The sequence below is a fragment of the Aythya ferina genome (assembly GCF_964211825.1).
Source record: "Aythya ferina genome assembly, chromosome: 9".
In the NCBI taxonomy this organism is placed as follows: Eukaryota; Metazoa; Chordata; class Aves; order Anseriformes; family Anatidae; genus Aythya; species Aythya ferina.
In genome coordinates this window covers 6,782,582-6,807,306 of record NC_140305.1, presented here as the reverse complement: position 1 = coordinate 6,807,306, position 24,725 = coordinate 6,782,582, and the positions used below count along the sequence as shown (strand labels likewise).

Sequence of the window (24,725 nt, the reverse complement as noted above, 5' to 3'; positions counted from 1 at the left end):
CTTTATGCAGAGGGAGGAAAAAAAATAATTCTGCACAGATGGAAAACTATTCAACCAGCCAAGGAGAATTGCAGATAAAAAAAAAAAAAAAAAAAAAAAAAAGTCATCTGATTCTTCCACAGCATTGAAAAAGTTGTCACTTAATTGTTTCTTGTTTCAGAAAGGGTCATAAGAAGAAGTTTTAATCTTATATCAAGTAAAAATTATATCATGTCATATTCAAGTACATATTTGCAAAGTCAGTTGTTCACGTGAGAATCAGCATTGCTTTCAACTGCAATGCAGAACTCAACTCTTTTTAAGCTTTTAAAGAATCATTGTCACTTCCATGAATTCTCTTCTGTTTGCTGTTTAATCCTGTGTAACATGCAAGTAAATTAATTCATGGCAAGTCTATAATGTTTTTTGTTTGTGTCTATATTTAGCCTGCTTTACTTGTTGAGGGTGATTGTGATTCATTCAGCTACTGGCAAGAAGGCAGATTCCTGTGTACTTTTCACAATGTGCAGAAACACTGAAAATCAGAAAGAAAGTTGAATGGTCAGGCTGAAACTGCCCAGTTGCTAACGTTTCCACAATGAAGACCACTTACTGTCTTCTGCTCTTCGTTACTGCAAGGACAGAAATCTTGTCCAAACAAAATTTGATGTTGCATCACCCAACCTATGCACAAAGTCTGAAGGCAGCATTGAGATGAAAATTGGTCTGGTTTTGGCTATTTAAAACTTTTTTTTTTTTTTTTTTTTTTTTGTAGAAAATCCTAGTTTCTTTGGATGATCACATCTACAAAGTCTCAATGAAATAAAACCCAAACCCACAGCTGTTGTTAAGTTAAGCAGAAAAACTGGAAAAAAAAATATCTGAAAACAAGTTTAAAGGCTGAAATGTCATTGTGGCAGCCTGTGAGTTGTGACTGAAGCTCTTCCTGTCCCAGTTTTGTCTCCATGGCCAATTGCCTTTGGGTTGTCTATCCCAGAATGGATCCTATTTGAGAGATTTGGGGTGCAGGAGTAGGGACTGTGCGCTGTAAGGGAGGTAGAGCTCTGGAGCCATCTCTCAGTGACCTAGGGATGCTCGTCGGACTGCAGGTACTAAATACAAAGGTCTGTATTCCTGAATATGTGGAACTTTTCATCAACTCCAGAAATTTGTACCTGTTTCAGCAGCGAGCTAAAAAACGGGGCAAACCTAGACCCCTTTTATTCCTTAAGGAGCAGGTAGTGGTGGTTATCATGTCATTGATGCCATGTTAAAAGTCACCTGAATTTTGAGGCATCCCTTGGGTGCTGGGCATTTCTTAGCAGGACTAGCTGTTGGCTGGTGAGAGTAACACAGGGATCACATAACCTGTAATTTAGGTACCTTATCTCACACCTTCACTTGCTGCTTAACTATATGTAATTTTCCATGTCTCTCTTATTTTTGCTGTTTACCAAATATTTGGAGCTGATGCCATCTTCTAAAATTTTTTTGCCATCTAAGCTGCTGCTGTACTTTGGTAAAATACTTTGATAAATTTCTTCACGTTTCTTGTATGTTCATTTTGTTTCCTCCACTTCTGCCCTTAAGTTCCTCTGCGTCATTTGAGGACTCATCTCTTCCAAATATTTGCAGGGTTGTCTTTAGTTTCGTATCACTTTTCTCCTTCCTCTTTTTAAAATGAAAGTTTGGTCTTGGCCCCTGTAAAGAAACTAAACTGCAGGAATTGTGCAGTTTGGTCATGGTTATAGCTGGGCTGCTGTGGTATTTTCAGTAATTAAATAAGGAATTCACTTGACTGAAGGCTGTCCTCTCCAGAGCCAGATAAAATGCCAAGTCACTCTTCTGTTGAGCTGGAACTAGAACAAGTTATTTGATCTGGTGAATGGAAACAGTTGATTCTGATCATTCTTGACCTCCAGAACTTTGATTTAGTGATGTGTTATGTGCATGTTGAGCATGCATTTCTACCATCAGCAGCAAGACCAATTACTGCTGATTAAAATATAGTGATGTCTTAGACTTGGCTGAATGTTGGCATGAGAGATTTAGCAGTCTATAGTAAAATTGCTTATTTGCATGAATAAAAGGCTGTGCTTCCCTGTCTCTGTTCCTACAGAATGGACAACTGGGATAAGTACCTCATTGTAGCTGTTGGCTCATGACACTGGCTAATGGCCATGTGCCGCCTCTGCGTAACTCTGCTGGTAGGAACAAACAGCTAATCTCTTCTGTGGCAGCCAAAAATGGAATAGTCAGTATGGAAAAGGAAATGAAATTCTACCCATTTTTTGTATAAGTAAAGACAACTTGAAATAAAATCACATTGCAGTTAGCCATGTTCATGTGCGCATCTAGAAAGGGAACTGGGCCATTTGTCATATTGTTCATGCTGAGAATTTGCATAATGGGGCTTGCTTTAATAGTGGCTTCCTTTTGAAGTTAGGTGCAAGTTGCCTACAGATTAAAAAAAAAAAAAAAAAAGTGTTTTTTTCTGTTGTTTTTGTTTTTTTAGATACTCATTTTTGGTGGGATGGGGCAAGTTTCTTCAGTTCTCAAAACACTGTAACTTTGTATAAAACCCATTAGTTGAAAACGGACAACAAAGATCTTTAGAAGCTCTTGGAAGAGAGCTTTAGCAGTGACTGGATTAATTTCTGTGGGCAAAATAAATGCCAGAAACCAATTCATTCTCTAATTCATCCTACCACTTTTTTTTTGCAGCGAATGAACTCTCCAGAGGTCAGTCCTTTTAAGTGCTTTCCTGGCTTTGTCAGGTTCAAGAGCCCAGCCTTGCAAAGTGTGAAGCCTCAAGTCTATGTGCTGTTGAACCCTGTGCACTTACCAATACCAGTAAGTGTTGGTAGAAGGTCAGTGGAAGAGGGGTTTGAGCTGGCTTGCTGAAGGAGCATTATTGTCTTGCCTGAGAGAGAAATCTCACTTTTTGTAGGCAAGGAAAGCACAATGCCCCAGGAATTATATAAAGGACACAGAGAAGAGACTCTCCCCCTTCCCAGGGGTAACCGGACAGACACCATCCTTTAGAAGCAAAACCAAGAGAACCTGATTAAGCAGCTTTGAGTTCAGCTCCATCACCAGTCTGCTGAAGAGTCCAACAGTCTTCAGCAACTTAGTGATACAAAAGCTTCTTTTGCTGGTGAATCTTTAGGATGTATGTATATGGAAAGTGTTTGGTAGAGGTCACAGAGTGTGTGATGAGCAGACTTCAAATGTAGTTAAGGAGATCTGGTAAAACACTGCTGAAGTATCCATTCAGAATTCAATTTCTCTTTCTACCCAGACCCAGGCTTATTAATTTCTCCTTGGGGATTTCACTAGCCAAGAATTCATATGAGCCTAATGAGAAACATTAGGCAGCCTTCACAGTGCTGTTGGGAACTTCCCAGCCTCCTGTGAGAACAGTGCCGTTTTCAGAGCAGGGGCATGTTTGTGCTCCTTTTGTTAAAAAAGGAAGCAGCATTTTTAATTGCACTTGGAGTCTGCTTTCCATTTCCCTCTTTCCTTTGAGTTTTTGAGTTGCATTAAAAACTTTTAAGTTTTTTTTTTTTTTTTTTTTTTTTTTTTTGAAGATATGAAACAATTTCCCTGAGAAGATGTGGTTTTGCCTGAAGCTGCTTCACCATTTCTAAACCTTTCCCTGTCCTTAATTGTGGTTGTGAAGCTGCCTGGGTTGAGAGATTATCAGTGCTGGCAATATTCTGGTTTGCTTTTTGCTTTTTTTTTTTTTTTTTTAACTGTGGTGTTTTTGTTTTCTCCATTTTTGTTGCACCACTTCAGCTGTGTGACTTCTAGCATTGGGTTCAGAGCAAGTCCCAGTATACTTTGCTGGTTTGAATGAAATAGGCAATAATAAAAGCATGACACGGACAAATCATTTTATCTAGACTTTACATGGCAAGAGACACAGAAGACATATCCGAACTATTTCAAACTCAGACATCAGTTCCGGCCAAGATATACTAAACAGTGTCAGTCAGGGAGCAAAAATGGCTTTTTGTAGTGACCGTCTCATTCCATTATCACAGAAACTTTTAAATCTCCTCTAAAATTCCCCTTTGACTGAGGATACTGAGGAGATGGACAAATCTACATGTAGAGTTTGTCACCATCATTCTGGTACAAAAGGAAGAGAAACAAAAAGAGGAAAGAATGTAAATATGTGTCGACTTACACATGTAAATTACTTACAGGTAAGTGAACACTTAAATTACTTACATTACTTATGGAAAGTAAATGTCTGTAGGCTGGGTAAAGCTATTTTACCCTTCACTGATAGGTAATTATTGTGTTACAAAAGGTACCATTCCCTCTGATGAGAGGTACATTCTTATTAGAACCCTTAAGCTTTGTATTTTTGTCAGTCAAATGAGGTTTTCATCATGGCAAAATACTGTTTTGTTGTTTATGGGGTAGATTTAACCTATGTCTTCTAGTAAATGTACAAATACATAAATATGTATAATTTATATAAAAATTTCTTTCATTTTATTGAGGATCTCACCTGATTAAGCTATTGTATTGACTATGGATAAAAATTTCAAATAACATCTTTCTTATCAATAACAACATTCTTATTAATATTTTTAACCTATATGAAAATTATTTTGCTTTGTCTTCATCCTGATCAAATGTTCTGGTAACACCTCTCATCTGAAAACTTGTTCTCCCTAAATTTGTGCCTGGTGATTTGGTTTTGTCTTTGGCTCTGCTATTAGTAGCAAATTATTGATGTCCAGCTTGTCTATTAATAAGCTGTCTGCATACGAAGTTAGCGTTTTCTTTGTCAAGAGGAACATTATTTAGGCCACCTCTGAACCCTCTCTCTGTCTCAGAGGATGATTTGACTAATCTTTTACATGTTGTTTTACACATGACTTCATAAATGCAGCTAAACCTGATGCAAGAGTATTCCAGTTATCAGTTTTCTAAGTTATTCCTGCTTAAATTCAAACAGATCCAGAAGACTCGGTATCTGACCAACCAATCTTACATCATTTACACTATTTTTGTCTTTTTTCACCTTCAATGCACAAGTGCTCACCGTGGTGATAACTACCTCCTACAAACATTATTTCTCACATGACAATGGCAAAGTTCCCATCAAACCTCACAGCAATTGTCACTTGCTTCAGTGCTGTATTCCTCTTACGTATTGCTTCACAAGTAGCTCATCTTTGTTTCTGCTACAAAGCAGTTGGTTTTTCTCCAAGGAAAAGCTCTACTTCAGAAGCTGTGAGTTAAGTTGAAGCCTGACTCAGTAAATTCTTGGAAATTCCTTCCTTGTCAGAGCGTTCTCTGCTTTGCTCTTTGACACAATAGTTTTTAAAGTATTTTCAATGTGAAAGCACTGCAGCATCTCCTTCAAGTGCTTGGCAAACATCAGGAACTGGGAATCCAACTGCAGCCGTGGGAGCTCTCACAGGAGTTGTCTATGAATTTAAACCCCAGGTGATGTGAGATTGGCATTTGGATCCTCTGAAGTTGTGTGAAGGTCTTTTCATTAGAAATCATGTCAACTGTCTTCATCTTCTTTGCTGCTTGACTTTATAGACATGAAGACATTTATATATATATAGACATTTATATATATATAGACATTTATAGACCGGTGCTGGGGCCGGTCCTCTTTAATATCTTCATCGATGATCTGGACGAGGGCATCGAGTGCACCCTCAGTAAGTTCGCAGATGACACCAAGTTAGGTGCGTGTGTCGATCTGCTTGAGGGTAGGAAAGCTCTGCAGGAGGATCTGGATAGGCTGGACCGATGGGCTGAGGTCAACTGCATGAAGTTTAACAAGGCCAAGTGCCGGGTCCTGCACCTGGGGCGCAATAACCCCAAGCAGAGCTACAGGCTGGGAGAGGAATGGTTGGAAAGCTGCCAGGCAGAGAAGGACCTGGGAGTGATGGTGGACAGTCGGCTGAATATGAGCCAGCAGTGTGCTCAGGTGGCCAAGAAGGCCAACGGCATCCTGGCTTGTATTAGGAACAGCGTGACCAGCAGGGCTAGGGAGGTGTTCGTCCCCCTGTACTCAGCTCTGGTGAGGCCGCACCTCGAGTACTGTGTTCAGTTTTGGGCCCCTCGCTACAAGAAGGACATCGAGGTGCTTGAGCAGGTGCAGAGAAGGGCGACGAAGCTGGTGAGGGGCCTGGAGAACAAGTCCTACGAGGAGCGGCTGAGGGAGCTGGGCTTGTTCAGCCTGGAGAAGAGGAGGCTCAGGGGTGACCTTATTGCTCTTTACAGATACCTTAAAGGAGGCTGTAGAGAGGTGGGGGTTGGTCTGTTCTCCCACGTGCCTGGTGACAGGACGAGGGGGAATGGGCTTAAGTTGAGCCAGGGGAGTTTTAGGTTGGATGTTAGGAAGAACTTCTTTACAGAAAGGGTTGTGAGGCATTGGAACAGGCTGCCCAGGGAAGTGGTGGAGTCACCATCCCTGGAAGTCTTCAAAAGACGCTTAGATGTAGAGCTTAGGGATATGGTTTAGTGGAGGGCTGTTAGCGTTAGGTTGGAGGTTGGACTCGATGACCTTGAGGTCTCTTCCAACCTAGAAAATTCTGTGATTCTGTGATTCTGTGAAAACTCTGCTCCAAAAATTCTTTAAAGAGCTGAATAGTTTGGTGTTTAACAGTATTATAAAATTATAATAATAAAAAAAATCCAGTTTCATGTCTATGATAGCAGTAGTAGCTGATGTGCAAACTGCCTTGCTGCTGTGACATTTCACTTCTGCTTTTGGTGGTCTTTGAGAAGATGCTTATAGTGAAGTGGTAACTTAACCAGTAATTCCAATGATCCGCATGCAGCTACCGCTGTTCCCACTGATTAAAGTTGGGGTTGTAGAGGCAAGTGCAACTGGAATTCTTTCTCAAGATTGCAGATAACGCGCTGATTTTTACACATCCTCTCAGTCAAGATGGCTTGCCTGTTTGCTTTCATCTTCTAGCCAAATTCAGTTATAATAATTATAACTTGCCTACTTAAAACTCTTCTGCTGTTCAATTAGTTGCTATGTTTTCCTCATACTTATTCTTAAAGCCCAACACTGTGATTTCTTCAACAGCTGTCATGCTTCAGTGCAGACTGGCCCCTTTTGCTTACTGAGGAGTGTGAGTGAGACTTTTCTTTTTCATACATCCTTTTTATGGCAGCAATCACATACAAATTGCTTTAAGTTCTGTGGGGATAAAAGACAATACATAAATCTCTGGTTATGATTATTATGACTATGCTAACAAGAGCTGGCTGAGGAACAACGAACTCAATCTTGCAACAGCCTTTAAGGTTTTGAAATTCCCCATTGGAACAAGATCAAACCTTCCAGTGTCTGTGAAGCAGAGCTGTTGAGACATCCATTTTCGTGTTCCCAAGGTCAGGTCTTTATTTAGGATTTTTCTCTGTGACTTCAGTTGAGACCTCAGAAACCTACCCTACCTAAATGCAAGATATCTTCACTAAGACTTGCAATTTTGTTAACAGTCTATTGAATGAAAAAGGTTTAGCCAGAAGTGTTTTGATGGGCACTAACGTTTATTTCCACATGAGGAGAAAATGACATCCTATATTCTTATATTCTCCTTGGGTAAATATGAACTTACTGTATTTCTTCACTTTTAGTGCTTTTGAAACAGATTTAGTGTTTCTGAAACATCTCTAGTGGAGATGGTTAGTAAGCAGTTGATAAGAGTTTGCATTTTGGGTGTGTTCCTTACGACAGCCGGTACTGGGCCAGTCTGAAAGCTCTGCTCCCTTGGTTCTGTGCATCTTTCTTCAGTTGCTCATATGACAGTTGCATATGGGACATATATTCAGTAACCAGAGAAAGCAGCTCCTGTAGTGGTAGGGAAAGAGCCACCAAATTATGGTGATATGCTAAATATGTTGTGTTGTAATGGAATTATTAGGTGACCTCTGGGATAGTGGCGAGTAGATAATTCTCCTGAAAAATGAAATTCCTCACTGCATCCCCTTAAAAAAATAATAATAATCAATCAATCAGTAAAGCAATAGTGAAAGATGCCAAATGTTTTTTAATAATTGGAGCTTTCAAATGTTTTAAGAAAGCAAAATGTCTGCACAACTGTTATGCTGTCTAGAGTGGGGACTTGAAGTGTGGTAAAAATACTGCCAGTGAGACTAGAAACATCAAGGAATGCAACTCACTCAGTTAGTTTGTAGGATTTGCAGATCGACTCCCCCCCCTGGGTTAATCACTCATCAGCCAGAAATCAAGTGAACGCTGGTCCCTGAAATGCACTGTGAAAACAGCAACAAAAAGGAAAAATATATTAAACCAATCATTATAGGACAGAAAATAAACATGCAAATATATCATCACAGATTGAGAAGTAGTCAACTACAAGGACATGTTTTTTGTTGTTTTTTATTGTTCCCACTGAACTAAGAAGGAATTAAAAAGTTACTGATGTTGAAATGAAATTTCAGCTTTCAAAAGAATGTGATTAGAATATTTGTTTATCCCCCTACCTCCAACATGCTGCTTCTCTTGGGGATACAACTATTGCAATCATACCAACAATTTTAATTTACGTGGGAAATGCATCTTCATTTTGCCATGCTTATAATTGCTAGAGGGAGATGAGTCCCGTTGCTAACAAGTACCTTTATGGGAAGCTTCACTTGATGGATTAGGGGGGAAAACACTTTAGTGTGATCTGTAGGAAATTAAATACACCTTCACTGCCAACAGTGGTGTTATAGCCATGAGGTAAATTCTTACTGTTGTGTTCATATATATGATTGAAATCTTTGGAGTTGCTGATGCAAATGAAATGAGTGGGATTCTGTCAGCCTCCAATGTCTGTGATGAATTGGTAAGGTTAGGGGAAGGTATCACTAACAATCGTCTTAATTGTCTTAATTCTTCAAATGCTCCCATTAAAGAACTCTAAAACAAAACTTTCAAATCAGAAAAGCACTTGTTGGGAAAAGTCAAATGGAGAAAATAAACTTAGCTGACATGTCATCTTTCTATTTTACTTGATATTCTGTAGAACTAGTAATGAATAAGAATGCAGCTGGCTTCGTTTCTAAATTTTTTTCATTACAAAATATGTATTCATTAAAAAAACAAAACATTTTCTATGAAAAATGATAAAAACAAAGGAACGATAGCTAGAATAAGTGAGGGAAGGAATATGAAGATTGAAATGAAGAACCAAAATAAGTTTTTCTCAGGATTCTAGTTTGCTAAATTTTAGTTCATGACATTTTCTTTGGGTTGGCATGGGAATGAATATAATAAAACATCTGTTATAAAATGTTACGATGTGGAAAAATATTCCTGGTCAGCAATAAATCACCACCCTGCAAAGCACTACAGACCCTATGGGAAGTTGCCTGAGCTCTTCTCAGAACAGGGCTGTATAAATTCAGGACTCTGCCTTCCTCTCTACTCATTTGCTGTAGTGTCAGCCATAGTCCTGCACAGAAAGGTGTCTGCTGAGAGGAACACTGCTGCTCCAGAGCTGTCTGACTGGGGTGCTGATTCTGGTCACTTTTTTGCAGTGTAGCTCCTCAGGCTATTTTGGTTTCTGGGGGAGTATCTGTGCTGCTTGCTGGTGCTGGGGCTGGTCCATCCTCGCTGGTGATGGACCTGCTCTTGGTGTCCATTTCCATGCTCATAAACACAGGCAGTGAGCTGCTCTGGAGGGAAGAACTGCGCCAAGGTGCATCCCTTCCCACAGGGACTGTCCCAGGGCTTGGAGGCTCTGTGACATGGCTGGAGCCCAGAGCAGATGGCCTGGTGGGATGGACTAATCGATATGTACACTGTTTTTATAAGTATACTGAAAGAGAAAATTTATTTGCAATTCTGTTTATTCTCTGTAGGTCTTGGCAACCATTACATTTTTCCTTTTATTTTTCCTTTTTTTCCTTTATTTCCTTTTTTTTTCCTTTTTTTTTTTTTTTTTAATGAAAATTTTTGATGTTTTTGATCAACCTTGGCCTTTGCATGCATTTTACTATAGGCTGGTCTCTGGCCTTGGCAAATACTTGTTCTCCAAAATCTGCCCTACTTCTGGATAGCAAGGGCCAGTGGCTATATTTCTCCAGTAGAAGCTCAGTTTCACAAAAAGCTGACATTAGTTAGTATGAGCCACTTGAACAAGCACAAACACACTCGGTCGTCTTTTTTAAAAAGTGTTGGTTGTTTCAAATGATTGTAGCTGTGGAATTTGTGAAAGGGCAGAGTCATAGAGTTCACAGCAGAGTTCTTGTTTTGAATCACACATTTCACAGGCACAGCCTCTTGCCTTCTGCTATTTACAGCAGGGATTTTGCTTGAAATGCAGTTGCAGAACTGTAAAAACTGTTCTGATCCAATTCATGCAGAAATTGAGGGAAAGTCTCCTCAATATCAATGCCTTTTGCATTTATCTGGTAGAGACCAAAAGAAAAAGCTTTAAGATCTGAATTTCAGTGCAGACAGTTTCCTGAGTGATTCATAGCAAGAACTTCCATGATGGTGTTTTACTTCTGGTTGATCCAAATCTATATTACCAATTTCTATTAGAAAATAATATAATTGTATCAGTAAATATTGTTCCACAATGTGCTTGTGAGGGCATGTGAACACTGGGCTTAACACCAGAGAAATCTATATTGACATTTTCATGGTATTAGGATTTTTACATTTCATCTTGAGGTTTAGATCCACAGAATATGTAGGTGAAAGCTTTGGCAGAGTGTCTGGTTAGTGTATGCATCTGCATTTTGATTGCAAAGACGAGGAGTATTGGCCTAAGCAGGGTCTGGTCTTTGTCACTTGCTTTAAAGAACTGCAGAGCTTTACTCTGGCAATGATGCCTGATTCTTTTCCTTACACCTTGCTTGGGTTAATTATTTTGAGACTTGGGGATTTAAATTCTGTGCCAAACTCTAACCAGGTGAGGACAGTGTCAGAGACCACCCATTTAACACAGCAAATATTGCCTTTTTTATGTTCAAGGTGCCTTCTCCTATCAGCTGCGCTGAATTGAGCATCATAATTTTGGTAGTATCAGGAACATCAGAGTGTAATCTAACTTCTCTGTTTTTTCTTTTTCAGTTTAAAAAAAGATATCTGTAATTGGTGGTGGGGATTCTCTGACTTAATCTTCCTGTTCTTGAGTGGCCTCCTGCACCACAAGTTCTTTCCATGGAGAAAGAAACGGATTTGCTGATGTTGCTAAGTGACATCTAGGAGCCTCTCTCTTGGTAGAGAACAAACAGTGACACCCTGGGAAACCGGCTGGATCGGGAGGACGGAAACTTTCCGAGTGTGTTAGACTTCCTTTGGGGAACTGAAGTCTGGTGAATTTAGCGGCCAGATCTGCAAGCCTTCAAGCTGAAATCCAGATCATCTCAGTACTGGATAGGCAACCATTTCCCCTGTCCATGCCGCATTACATGGCACGCACACTTACCTGTGCCCCACACAAGCTAGGGGGTTGATGCAGAAGCTATCGACGAGCTGTTACGGTGTGTGCTGCTCCACCCTGCATCCCTAGGTTGTGGCCTGCTCTGGAGGTGACAGCAGGGAGATGTAGGAACAGCCTTCGAGGCTGCTGAAAAGGGAAGGGAATGGGCTGTGAGAAGGGTGAGGGATGATGGGCTTAGATGAGGAGTGTGGGGGTGACTTAAGTTTGATGTTAACAAACCTTTCCAGCGGTTGGGTCTAGCAAAGCAAATAGACTGGGGGAGCTGTGACAGCTCTGCCAGGGAAGATTTTTAAGCAACAGTGGTTTAGGCATAGCTCGTTCAGCTTCTGAGCAAACGTATGAGCAAAGTGAGGACTTGGCAGCCTTCAAGAGGTGGTACGTCAGCCTTTGTTTTTCCCAAACCAAAATTCCTTATAGAAACTCAATGAGACTGGGGAGATGCTGTCCTGCATCAAGGTGTGTGATCAGTTAATTGCTCTTATCATACAAGATGGGACAAGGCTGTCCTGCTAAATGCAAGAGGCAGGAGATACTTCCTAAGATGTTTCCAACATGCTGCATCCTATCCAAGTCCAACCTGTGCCTTCTGTGGCAAACAGGAGATTTGAAACACCCTGTTATATGGATGCAAAAGGTTATTTGGGGCCCTGTTTTGGATTGTTCTAGTCTTGCAGCTTTCATGTCTGTAGGTTGTCGTTGGCTTTTGCTGTGCACATAAAAGCATTACACTGTTCCCTGCTCAAGAACAAGCTTGTGCTTTCTCTCTAAAGTTCATGAATTTAATTCTGTTCTTTCCTGTTGATGTTGGCAAGTATCTATCAGAGGGAGCACTCTGTGTGTTTTCATTGTGGCCATCTGTCCTGGTATTAGCAAAATGATTGCATAATCCAAACAACAGAATCCTTTGAGAGAGGAGGAGAAAGAAAGATACACACAAGTCATGTGGCTGACATGCACCACAGTGATCCAAATAATTATGGAATCAGAAATAATAATAATGTATTTACTCATTGGAAAACTGCTCGCTCTTCTAAGGAACAATTAAAAACACAATATACAATAAAAGCACCCAGCCGTAATACAAACGAGTGCTTCAGGCTCCAGAGCACTTATAAAAACAAAGTCATCTTGGTGCCTCTTTAAACTAAGAAACATAATTAAAACACCCTTCTTGACAGGGAGATGAGCCACTCTTTTCTCACAGGAGTGACTTTCACATTGTTTGCCTCTCAGCTGAGCACAGGAGAGAGCAGGGAGCTGCTCCGGCCCTGTGCTGGGAGGTCAGGGTGGCGGGCAGCTCCTCGTCCCTGGAATTGCTGCACTGTGTCGAAGCAGCATCTGTAGGTGCTGGTTTTAAGTGGCCTTTGCTTGCAGTGGCACAGATGGGAAATTTGGTTTATTTGTCATGACTACTGAGCTGATGAGTCATGCATATCGCTTGAAAGAAGGTAAAGTTTTAACGTGATGGGGAGTCTCAGCAAGCATTGAATCTCATCGACCTGTTGGGAAAGGACGCAGAGACCTGAAAGCACAAATCAGGCTGCTCAGGGAAAAACTAGCTTAAAGCACAAACTGCAGCCATCCTCTGTTCTGTCGTGATGAGAAATAGACCATGCAAGTTATGTCATGAATATTCTCAGGTCGCTTTATTTCTTCACTTCAGTCTAATTTGCACAAGCAAGCATTCTCATTTCTAAGACTGTCCTCGGGCTGGAGGAGGGTACAGCCATGCATGGCTTTGTGGCACTCTGGAAATTAAAACAGGTTTATGAGTTTGAATGGGACAAACACCTGGCAGTGATGTCTGTGACACATTTTTCATGGTGAGGAAGAGTTGGATTCTCATGGTTTTATGGTGAAGAATGCAAAAAGTGCAGGTTTGTTTTAGAAGAATCCCGACTGCAGCTCAGTGGCTCCATGCGAGTTGTCCTAGAGAGAGGCAAGCTCGCTTCTGACAGCTTGGCCAAAAAAAATTGTCTTGAAGTTGGGTGATTTCACACTGGCTAATATTTTCACATGAACGATAATAATCTTTTATTGTTTATAAATGGAATTTTGATGACATTCTCTCTGTTTTTGATCAACTGCAAAGGTGATATAATATTCAAGTTTTTGAGAAATTTAAAAACTTTCATACGGCACGTATCCTTTTCTTCAACTCTTTTTAAGCTCTGTTTAAGATTTTATCCCATAATCAGTTATTTTAGTGCCAAAATATTTAGTTATGATACTTATAACAAAGATAATTTATTGTCTTTGGTAGCAAGTGTTTTTCTTTTTCTTTTTCTTTTTTCTTTTTTCCTTTTTTTCAAATTGTTTGTCTAATTCTGTTTCTTTTAACTCTGTGGTGAATTGGAGGAGATCAGTCTATTGTCAAAGGCAGAGACAGAGAGGGCAGTTATGATAACTGCCTTCTTTGATGTTCGTGTTCCACGCTCCAAGAAGGGCACACAAAGACTATACCTTTGTGCTTTCAGTAATTTACAATAACCAACATAAGGTTTGGTATGCTGGCCAGCAAAATGTAATTTATTTTATTCGCTTGGAGAAAGACTCTCAGCATCTGATGTGTTATGGTTACTGGATAAGAGGATCAGTGGTTGGTGTGATTTATACGTACCCCACTAACACTTTGCCATTTTTTTCCCGTATATGGGAACTGTGAGGATAAAGAGGGAAGATTTGAAAACTAAAGAATATACTTTTGATCTCCAGGGAAACGTGCTTTCAGATAAAAGACTCTTTGCTGCCCCTTTACCAACACAAGTGAGACTGGCAAAAAGGGCTCCTCCCAGAGAAGATGGATGGATCCGATGGCAGTAAACATTTAGTCTTCAGATGATATGTTGTGCTAGCTTTGGTTCCCTGTGAAACAGCAGGGCAACATGCTCTTTCTTTTCCTTTCTAGGTAGAGCTGGTGCTCAAGACAGAAGTCAGCTCTTGCAGTGAGCACAGTGCTGGTGTGAGGGACCCGGTGGGGAGCCAACAGCCCCCACGCTGCCCCGAGATCGGTGTGGGTGGACAGGACGAGCTCCATGGGACAATGGCTGGGTGGCTATTTGCTCTCTGCTTTTTTTTCTTTTCGAGGTAGGGAAGTAGAGACGGGGGCAGGAACTGTGGTGGGTTTTCTGCACCAGACTTCTTCTGTCTGGTTCAGAGATGGTTTGTCTGCACTGACTTGTAAGCCTCGAGGTTCTGTACTGCACAGCCCTTACTGTTGTAATGGTGAGAGTAATCTCAGTGATAAGGAGCCTTTGTGGAAAAATAGAAGAGCTCAGTTTCTTCATCTTTTTGGCCATAAAGGCAAGGCAAAATTTCAGCTGTCAGTTGAGTCAGTTAAAGTTTCTACAGAGCACACTGGGAGCTGTACCAATGGAGCACATTCAGTGGTCTGCAACCAGATAAATAATCTCTCAAGTCTGTCCAGCTTGACCTTGGATAACTGGAGATCAAAAAGAGATCCACAAAGAGCTGTTAACACTGCACAAGTTTTATTCTCCGAAGTTCTGGAAGCCCTTGTACAAACAAAATTGAGCTACAGCGGAGCAGATTTCAATAAGGAAGAGCTTGTCATAGGGGTTGTGCCTGGAGCAGGGCTCCACGGCTCTACACAGCACGCTTTATTAACTACCTAGAGAGCAAAGCCAAGGCTTCTGACTTAATGAATGGCTGGTGCCACGGAAGGGCGGCGTGTGTCAGTGCAGGGAGGAATGCTGCTGAGAGCACAGTGTGTGTGAAGGCTTGCTCTTCTGCCTCTCCCTTCTCCGCACATCATAGTCACTAGGGGCAGAAATGTGTATTATAGTTTTTATGTTATTGAAGAAATCAACCCAGGCTCTGACTTGAGGCAAATCTTGCACAGGAGACAGGACTGTCTTGTCTTTACTTACGTTTACAGATCCAAGAGGATCCCTGAAGACAAGAGCAGGTTGGGGGCGCACGGTAGGAGACTTGTGCAATGGCTCCTTGCCTTGAGCGTGGCATTGCGCTCTGCTGGATGCAAATCCAGAGCTTGCTCAGGATAAAGGAAGCTTACCGCATGTCCTGCCCCTAAAACAGGAGCACCACCCTGCTCTCTTATCTCACCCTACACGCACAGGATCAAAGCTTGCTCTTAAATGCAGGGCTGTAGTACAGCTCTTGCCACTGACACTTCTCCTTTTGCTGTTCCACTCTGGTATTTTCACCTGAATAGCTGAGAGAGAGACAATCAGTATTTTAAAAGCCTACGTTTTTCTTCCCATTGAAGTAAGCTTGGAAATAGACTTGCTTTTTAGGTGTACCCTTACGGGTACAGTCATACGAGGGAACCTCTCCTGTGTTGTGACAATTCTGTTGGTTATCTGGACTGCCATTTTGGCTTTATTTACACAGCCCACACTTATTACTGGTTTTCAGTAACAAATATGGGAAGAGGCATGCTGTCCCTTGATGTTAATGATGAGGTAATGACTTTTACAGTAATCATTTTCTCTGTATCAGCTTGGGCTGGGCGGTGAGCCTTTACCCTGAGCAAATGAGTAAATGATAAGCAAATTTCATGGAACACCCCTGCAGCCAAAACCTCTCCGACTTGCTTCTGTAGAATTTACCCTGTCAGGCCCAGTTTAGCGTGTGCTGAAGTGATGGTTGCAACATTTGGTTGCTGACCTTGTCTCAGAAGCTGACTGTGAGCTTTAGAGCAATCTGTTTTACACCCCTTGAAAGCCAAGTGGCTACAGGACGATTTTAACGTTTTTCTTACATTTCTGAATGTGGATGAAAGCCTACAATTTTGACCTCACTATCTACGAGAGAATTAAGGATATGAAGGCATAGCACAATGCCTACAAGTATTTAATTTCATATTTTTATAACGTGGTCTCTTGTCTTTTTGGGGAAATGGAATTTATGTGGGATTTTTTTCAATATTAGAGATTGACAACGTGGTATTTTACAGATCACTGGAGTAATAGCCCTGTTCCCTTTTTAGGTCTTTGAGCACTGAAATAGTTGGTGTGGATACTTATTACAGAAGCAGAACTGGACAGTAGTTCATGCGTTATTGCTTCGAGCTCTTTGCCAGCTCAGGTAGATGTTACTGCATAGGTTATATCTGACTCACATTTTGAAGGTTACTTTCACATCCTATGAGCACCAGAGACCTTTCCTCTCATCTGTTTGCTTTATAAAAAGCTTTAAAAAAACTCTCAGGAACTCCAGAGTTGAAATGAGTTAACTTTTATTCTTTCTTTTCTTTCCCTAAGGAATCCACCTCTTGTAGACATTTAAAACAAACAAAAAGCTGATGGAAATAGATAATAAACCTGGTGCCAGACTGAATAAAAACAAGGTAGTATTACACAATGAATCTTGTTTATTAGTCAGAGATCTGTCAATAGCTTAAAAAAAAAAAAAAAGGAGGGAGGGAATTATGGATGAATGATGTCATGTTCCCTCCTTGGACATACCACAGAATAACCAACTGGCATTAAACTCAATCTACAAACCCAACAACAGCCTTTCAACCTGCAGGCTGTGCACTTCGAATCCAGCATGCTGTCTCTTTTTCTGGCACTCATTTTTATGTCAGTAAGTGCTCTGCTGCCATCAGCAGAGAGCAAGGTGAAGGGAGGGACAAGCCTTTCAGTGGCAAGACCGTGATGCTGCCTTCAGTTCCACCACCTCTGGTCTGTTGGCCCCTGGAAGGTGAGCTCTGATGATGGGCTGAGAATTGCACAAGCTAGTCACTGGCTGATGTTTTTGTGGATCTTGCCAGAACCACTTGGACACAACTGCTAAACAGCACATCCTGAAATTAAATCTGTGCATCCAGGTGACAGGGGGCAGAAGAGCTACTTGGGTTTGCTGCTGTAGTTATACTTAGGCACTCTGTTAGCACAGATGAAATGGGTAGTAGCACAAACGAGTGCTTGGGACTGAATCATTTCTGTTCTGAGATAACGATCAAATAACTATGAACTATCAAAAAGAAAAAATGCCAGTATGACTTAATCTGTACTTTTTTTTTTTTTTTTTTTTTAACTGACAGAGCTCTGTGTCTGTAGCAAAATACTCAGTAAATATCTGGAAGCATCACACATCAGCAGACTAGGAAACGTATCACAACCTGCAGAAGAAAAAATGTATGAATCTGTATCAGTGAAGACGGTATATCTTACACATGTGCAGAGGTGCTGGTTATAGACTGCTTTGGTTTGCAGTCGGAGGCTGTCTGTTTTGAATATAAATATGAGAACTGTGGAGCATTCCCACAAGCGTATTTTTGAGAGGAAATGACATGGGTGGTGTGTATTGAAAACAAAAACTTGAGCATTTTTTGAAATGTTTACAGGTTTATTTATCTAAAGGGAAACAGAATACATCAGGAAATATCTTAGCTCTTCCCTGTCCTTTTATGCTTATTAAAAGAGAAGGAATAGTAAGAAGAAGAAGATCTGACATGCAGATATTAAAAATCATAAGCACTCATTAAAGCATTTGGAGTATTTTTAACCAGCTCTGAATGTTTTCCTGGTGGAGTGCCTGATGTGCTGACTCCGTCCCTCCCATGCAGCCGTGCTGTGAACACTTTGGGTTTCATCACCCCAGAGCCCACAGCAGCAGCACCTCAGTGCTCTGAGCACCTTGCATGTGGCAGTGCTGGTGTGGGACCTCCAGGCACATGCACAGCTCATCCTTCTTCCTCACAGTCCTTACGAGGGCCAGCAGCTTCTGCTCCTGGGTCCCATTTCAGTCTGGATCCATGTTCTCTCCACTGCTCTCCACATCTGGACCCATTTGTTGCTTGTACGCAGCTGTGCTGTGATACCCACACCAAAAAGAGCAGAGGTGCTCACCCTATGGGTGCCCTGTGGAGTTGACAAGAGCTGGGACAGGGTTGCAGGGATTTTTCTTTTTTCCACTCCTGTTATGGAGATGCGGCTCTGAACTTGCAGCCACTTGAAACTGGCTCTAAATTGCAGGGTACTTGGTAGGCTAGCAGCCATTGCCCTTTGGTTCTCGGTGGTCTCTGTGCATTGCTGTCGATGGATGGCAGCAAATGGGACCAGCTTTGTTCTTGCTGGATACTGGAGGGATTGTGAATAGGATCCCAAGTCCACATCCCCAGATGCTGCTCAGCCTGCCCAGAGTCAGGATTAGGGCTGCAGAAGAGCCAGAAATAGGCTTTTACCTTAGCCAAGGGGAATGGTCTGTAATGCTAGTAGTGTCATAGTGGTAGCAAAAGAGCTGTGTCCCCAGTGTCTGCATTAATTATCTGAAACTGTCTGGAAGCCCTGCTGGCTGCTGCTGGGGAAGGACAGGAGGCACTGGGGGGGTGCAGCTGCTGCGAGGGCAAGGAGCACCCATCAGAAGCAGGGACTGCGGTGGGATGGGCAGCAGATCTGGTGCTCAGGTGTTACCCCATGGGTTTCTGTTCTTCTTCATTCCCTATTGCTCCATATCTGAGACCTTGGAAAGATTCAGTCTTGCAGGATCACATTTTTGTGCTTGTAACAGCTGGGGCAAGTACTCACTTGTGTTCTCTTGTGGCACTGCATTTTCTCTGCCTGTCATTGCTGGCTATCCTAATTATTGCTTCTTCCAGCAGCCAGCCTCAGCCCTGCCCAGCATTTCTTCGTGAGTTATGGCAGGTGAAGAGCCAAACATGTAGCAGTTACGTGTTTAAAAGCTACTGAAATATGGTATCAGTATGGAGGAGAGAATTGTCCACCACTTAAATAGTCTCTTGTCTTTATAGTTCGCCCGTCAGGGGGAATGATTGGTGTGCTTTACACTGGAAGCAAAGGTCTCTAGCATGGCTGAAAGCCACGACCTCTCTAGCCATCCATTTTTCAAAGGCCGCCTTCCCTTTCCCTAATGTCTTTGGCATTATGGAGTTCTGCAGTGCTCCACTTGGATGCTTTTCATGCAGTTACTTATACACATGCTTAAATGATTTAATGAAACATATACAAAGTTTTATTGAGGCAATCTCTGATTAATTGATTACCTACACTGTGCTTGGTAGGATATAAACATGGGGGAGAGCTGCTCTCTGTCCCTGGTGAGCTGTAAGCTGCTTTAGCAGAACACAGCAGACTGAAATGTAGCCTGCAAAAGCTGGAGCTTTGCAAAGCAACAAAATAAAAGATGACAAGCCCCACTACACTTTGATCTGAAGATCTAATAGAACTTGAAGGATGGAAAATGCAACATGTCCGGCAGCCAGAGCCAGCTTTTGTTTCCTGGGGCAGGTGTGAGCAGGAGGATCGGTATTGCCTCTCCTGGCTGCTCCACAGGTGCTCATGTCCCTTTACTTACAAATTGCATAAAGAAAGCTTCAGTATGTGTTCTGTGGATATGTTCTTAGTTCACAGGAAATACAGGCCATTTTAAGCTTTGGTAAAAGACATTAAAACTATTGCGTCGAGGTGATTTTGCTGCAAGTGAAAGCAGGTTCGCAGGCAGCTATGAGGTCTCAGCTGGTCCCCGGTGGTTTCTGATTTATGAATCTGAACTCTGGCCCTCATCTACAGCTCTGCTGGGATCTGCCTCTGCTTAAGGGATTTGCCAGCATAGCTGTACTAACAAAACGGGCCTTGTGTAGACTGGTCTTTTACAGAAGAAAAAGTGCCTTTGCTAATGCAATTTACCAGATTTGCTGAGCGAAATAAGCCAGAGAAGCAAAAGAAGTTTGAAACTCTGTGCACTTGGGCTTTGGCTGCCAGGGTAATGTCAATTGTATATAATCAGCTTAACTATACCAGTGAGGGCTGATGCTGGACAGTTAGCCTTGTTTTCCTTTAGATTCTTTTAAATGTCCCATTTGTCATTGAACCTGTGAATAAAAGTGTTAGAGATGGGGACATGCAGAGTGTGTGTGCCATGGTCCTGCCATCAACAGCGTTTCAGCAAAATAAGCATCCTTCTGTAGTGATTTTGCTACCAGTGAGTAACTCCATTGATTTCAAGGGTATCTCTAACAAAGCGATATCTTCACCAGGTTCAAACCTAAAAGTGGGCTAACATAGCAAGAAACAGAGTTTAGAGCTCAGGTTTGGCTACATTTAAGGCAAATACCCTCCTTGTACATGCATGCAAGGAATGCTGTGGTATAATGTGACTTGTCCATCATACATGTGTATGTGCTGATGACAGGTCAGGGTGCTTAGTCAAAAGCTTGTAAGAAGGTTTAAGAACAGAAACCTCTGTTCTTTAAGATCTGTGGGCTTAGGTCATAGAAATTTAGTCAAATAATCGTTACATACAACTTACTGCAGAGCACATGCTAACTAGGGATCTCTTTCTCAGATTAATTATTGCTCCAATTCTGATTCCCCTGCCTTCATTACCAGTCTGAATGCTGCAGAATCACTCAAAGATGTTGCAAATGCAACAATGCAAATAACTTGCCTATAGCACATAATGGATTATGAAAAAAGACTGTCTGCCCAGGTACAGCTCCAGTTGCCATGAGGATGGAGCAGCATATCCCAGCCTTTTCAGAAACCTGTCATATTCTTGTCTTATAAGGCTATATGAATTTTACACAGGAAGGTAAAATCTGTCTTTGCTCATACCCAGGTGGCTTTTGCTCACCTTCAGAAGAAGCTGTGTGAGTTTAGAGAAGCGAGAGCTGAGCACGCCCAAGGAAGCTCCAGCTTTGCAGGGTATAGGATCCCTTCTGAAGGCAACCCTCAGAACCGTGCTCAAGGAGCTCTCCAATTAGATGCTGTTGATGTATTTACAGCTTGGAAAACGTTTGGGAAAGCTTCTCACAAATTCTAAATACTGGTGTAGGTTCAGGTGGAAAGGGGTGGCAAGAGCCTGGCATCAGACCGTGCTCTGCCTTTAGCTCTACTGAATGCAAAGTAATTCCTGCTGTGGTGAATTATGTTTTATGTGTTTAAAATATAAATATGGAGAGAGATTTATGACTGCATAATATATGTTTAGTATAGATTTACTAACTTAATAGACTAAGATGGAGCACTTATAATAGGGCTGATTTATTTTATTGCTATCATTAACCTTCACATGGAGTTTAAATCTAGTTTGAAAGATGTGGCAACCTGAGTGAAGAACACAGAATACATTTCCATGCACTCTGCTCTTCCCTGCTTTAGCACACGTGCTTGTGCTGACTCGAGGCTGTTGCCTTGTGTCTTATTGCTTGCTGACTAACTTAAGAGACCAATGGCCTCCTTGCTACAACCTCCTTTCAGGTAGTTATAGAGTGTGTTGAGGTCTACCCTCAGTCTATTCTCTAGACTTGGAGCCCCAGTTTCCTCAGCTGCTCCTCTTATATCTTGTTTTCTAGTTCCTTTACCAGCTTTGTTGCTCTATTCTGAATGCATTCCAGCAACTCAATTTTTCTTGCAGTGAGAGGCCCAAAACTGAATGAAATACTATTCTGGGTAAATAGGCAGAGGAACGTCCACTCCACAGGGAAAATGTGGCTGCAGTTACTAACTAAGCTTTTTAATAACTTCCTCCATAGCACATCAATGGTGAAACTGCATTCAAGGAATTTCCCATATAGAAGGGGAAAAAATGCTCTAACAGTCTGTAATGAGGTAAAGGTTTTGTCCTGATTCTGGCACCACTCCATAAAAAGGGTGATGAACCAGAAGAAGTTCATGGATTCTGAAGGCCACTAGAAAATCAGCAGATGGAGCTTTTTCAGCCTCCTGATTTTATAGGGGCCTCTGAAATCAGGAGGCTGGAAAAGCTCCATCTGCTGAGGCAGTGCCTTGGGCAGAATACCCTTATGATCAAAGTAACTCTAAATGAAATTGGAGTAATTTTGCCACACTCTTATTTTAGTTGAAATGGGCTGGAATGGTTGGTGCCTGCTCATTCAAGACAGCTGTGCAGTATGAGAGTGAAGGCTGAAATCACTAAATTGGTGGGAGGTTGGGGCTTTGCACAGGGCTTAAGCAAGTATCATTTGCTCCATCAAAAATATTTCATTTTAGCTTGATTTGGCAGCTGTACAATAAGTTGGATTTTTTTGTCAATATGCTGGAAGCTGCCTCCCCCACATGCCATCGTGGTCCACAGAGGCAATGAAGACTGTATTCCTCTCTTTAATTCTCTCTTTCTCTTTTCTTTCCACGTATGTTTTTAGTTAAGTAGTTTAGTTCAGTTCAGGCAGCTGAACTGAAGGGTTCCCCATGCTGGTTAAATAAAAAAGTTCTTTCATAGTCGTAGGATAAAAGGGAAGGGCTGGGAAGAAGTGGGTCGCGTCCAGGGACGCACAGACGCTGGAACCCCCATCCCTCAAAGGCTCACACTGAGCTTCCCAGCTGAGTGGGGCAGTATGTGGAGCTCTGTTTGTCATTTGTTTGATGTCCTCTTTATTTCCTGTTTGTTAAGCGATCTGAAAGTAAAACAGCCAGCCAAGCAAACAAGAAAAAAAGAAAAAATCCTTTCAGAATTGTAAACGGGGTCCAGCTGTGTAAGCTGGGCTGCGCAGACGCTGACAGAGGCTGCCAAGGGACCCGTGTGTCTCGCGTCCTTCGCTCCGCGGGTGCCCAGCCCTTGCAGAGTGCCACCCTCTTCTTCTGAGTGCCTGGATGCTTGGAAGCATCCCCAGTGAGGGATGGAGTCACCCCTGGCACAGCCCATTCAGCCTCAGAGTGTATCTGGACTAATAGTGCTGGTGCTAAGGCCAGGTGGCAGAAGCACACAATGGGAAGGTCACCTCAATCGTCTGCACGAGTATCATGTGGGTGGTCAAAGGAAAAGGGCTTACAGAAAAGATTAGTGCTGGAGGATAAATGACCTGCAAGGGCATGAGCTGACAGTATGACTTGCGGTTGGGTGTGTAATAGCCATAATAAATAGCACAGCGTGGGTCTGTAGTGGCGAAAAGAAAAATCCCTGATGCTGCAGGAATACAGGTTGTGCAGGGTGCTGTCCTGGGAGCATCTGCTTTGCTTGGGAGGAGAGAAAAAATTAGGGAGAGAAATCCATGCACACTGCTGTGATCAATATAGAAGTTGGACTACATAAAAATAGGTATCTGCAGACCACAGGTGGGTAAATAACTGCCCACCTCAACACTAAGATAAAGGTGATAATACTCAAAGATAAATAGAAGTTATTTTCTGAAGCCTGAGTGTATTGACAATGCTTTGGTTTTTTTACAAGAGACTAAATAGTACTGGGTGAAGGGGGAAAATATCTCAGCGTGTTTGAACATTTATTTTTTTTCAAGAAAACAGTAGGAAAAATATTCAGTGAATTAATCTTAGCAAAACTTTATGAAGGTCAGCATGGGTGAGGAAAAAGTGTTTTTCCTTCTGAAAGAGAAATGTCACCCTGACACCTACCATTCATAATCTCCTAAATACTTGATTGCTGTGTCTATAGATAGAGGGTTTGAAAACATAGAATCATTTCTAGGCTCTGTTACCAATCTGTTCAGTGACTTCTGTAAAGTCACTTCTTCCTTTGCTTCACCTTTGCCATCTGCAGGAGATTTTCTTGAGGAAAACACTATTTAAGAGCAATTCTCTTCATTTACTTGTAGAAGGTGTTCCGGGCAGCAGACAGCCACTTTTCTCTTCCTGACCTGCTCCTCGGCTCGGGGCAGAGCACGCAGGAAGGAGCTCAGGCAGGTCCTAAAGTGAAACACAAAACATCCCGTCCCTGTAAGGAACAATTTCAACAATTTCCTGGCCTATGCCAGGTGGGCAGGCGGGAGCTGCTGCCCACCTCACCCACAGCCCTTGGCTGTGTGGAAATGCTGTGGTACTGAGGATCCCAGTGGCAGCACATGAGTAGGCCATCATATTGGCAAACTGGAAGGAGAACACAATCGCAGAACATTTCAGGACAAGCTTAGTTATGTCCTTCCTGCTCTTCCCAGCTCGGCTCTTGCCCCTCCCCACATCTATGCTGGTGGGGAAGGAAAATGTGTCCTATTGAAGCTTACTTTCTGGTCTGAAACATAAATATTTACATGGCGCTCAGTTGTGAGAAGCTGCAAGCTTCTCAGGCAAGATGGGAAAAAAGAATGTTTTTAAGAGCAAGAGAGGTGCAGCAGTTAGTGACTGGATAAATACTGAGGACTGTAGGTGAAAGAGTAGTGACAGATTATTCTTTGCTCCAAAGAGCATGTGAAATGGTATATGACAGTAAGTAAGTGCAAAAGCTGTTAAACTGTATCAAAAAAACAAGATCTGAGAATAAAGGTCCTGAGCTCATTGCAAGACTGAAGTGTATGTGGACTGTTTACAAGACTTAAGTGTGGGGGGACTATTTAAAGTAAAGGGTAGGATATTTCTAAGATAA

General features: G+C 41.9%; 1 long non-coding RNA gene across 1 annotated transcript in view; it reads left to right on the top strand.

Annotated features, from left to right (window-relative positions):
* LOC311441336 overlaps positions 1–24,725 on the top strand; it is a 97,344-nt gene that overhangs the window by 34,329 nt on the left and 38,290 nt on the right. The window contains exon 2 of the long non-coding RNA XR_014695890.1: positions 2,704–2,832. This is a non-coding gene — a long non-coding RNA (uncharacterized lncRNA). The remainder of the gene's footprint in view (positions 1–2,703; positions 2,833–24,725) is intronic.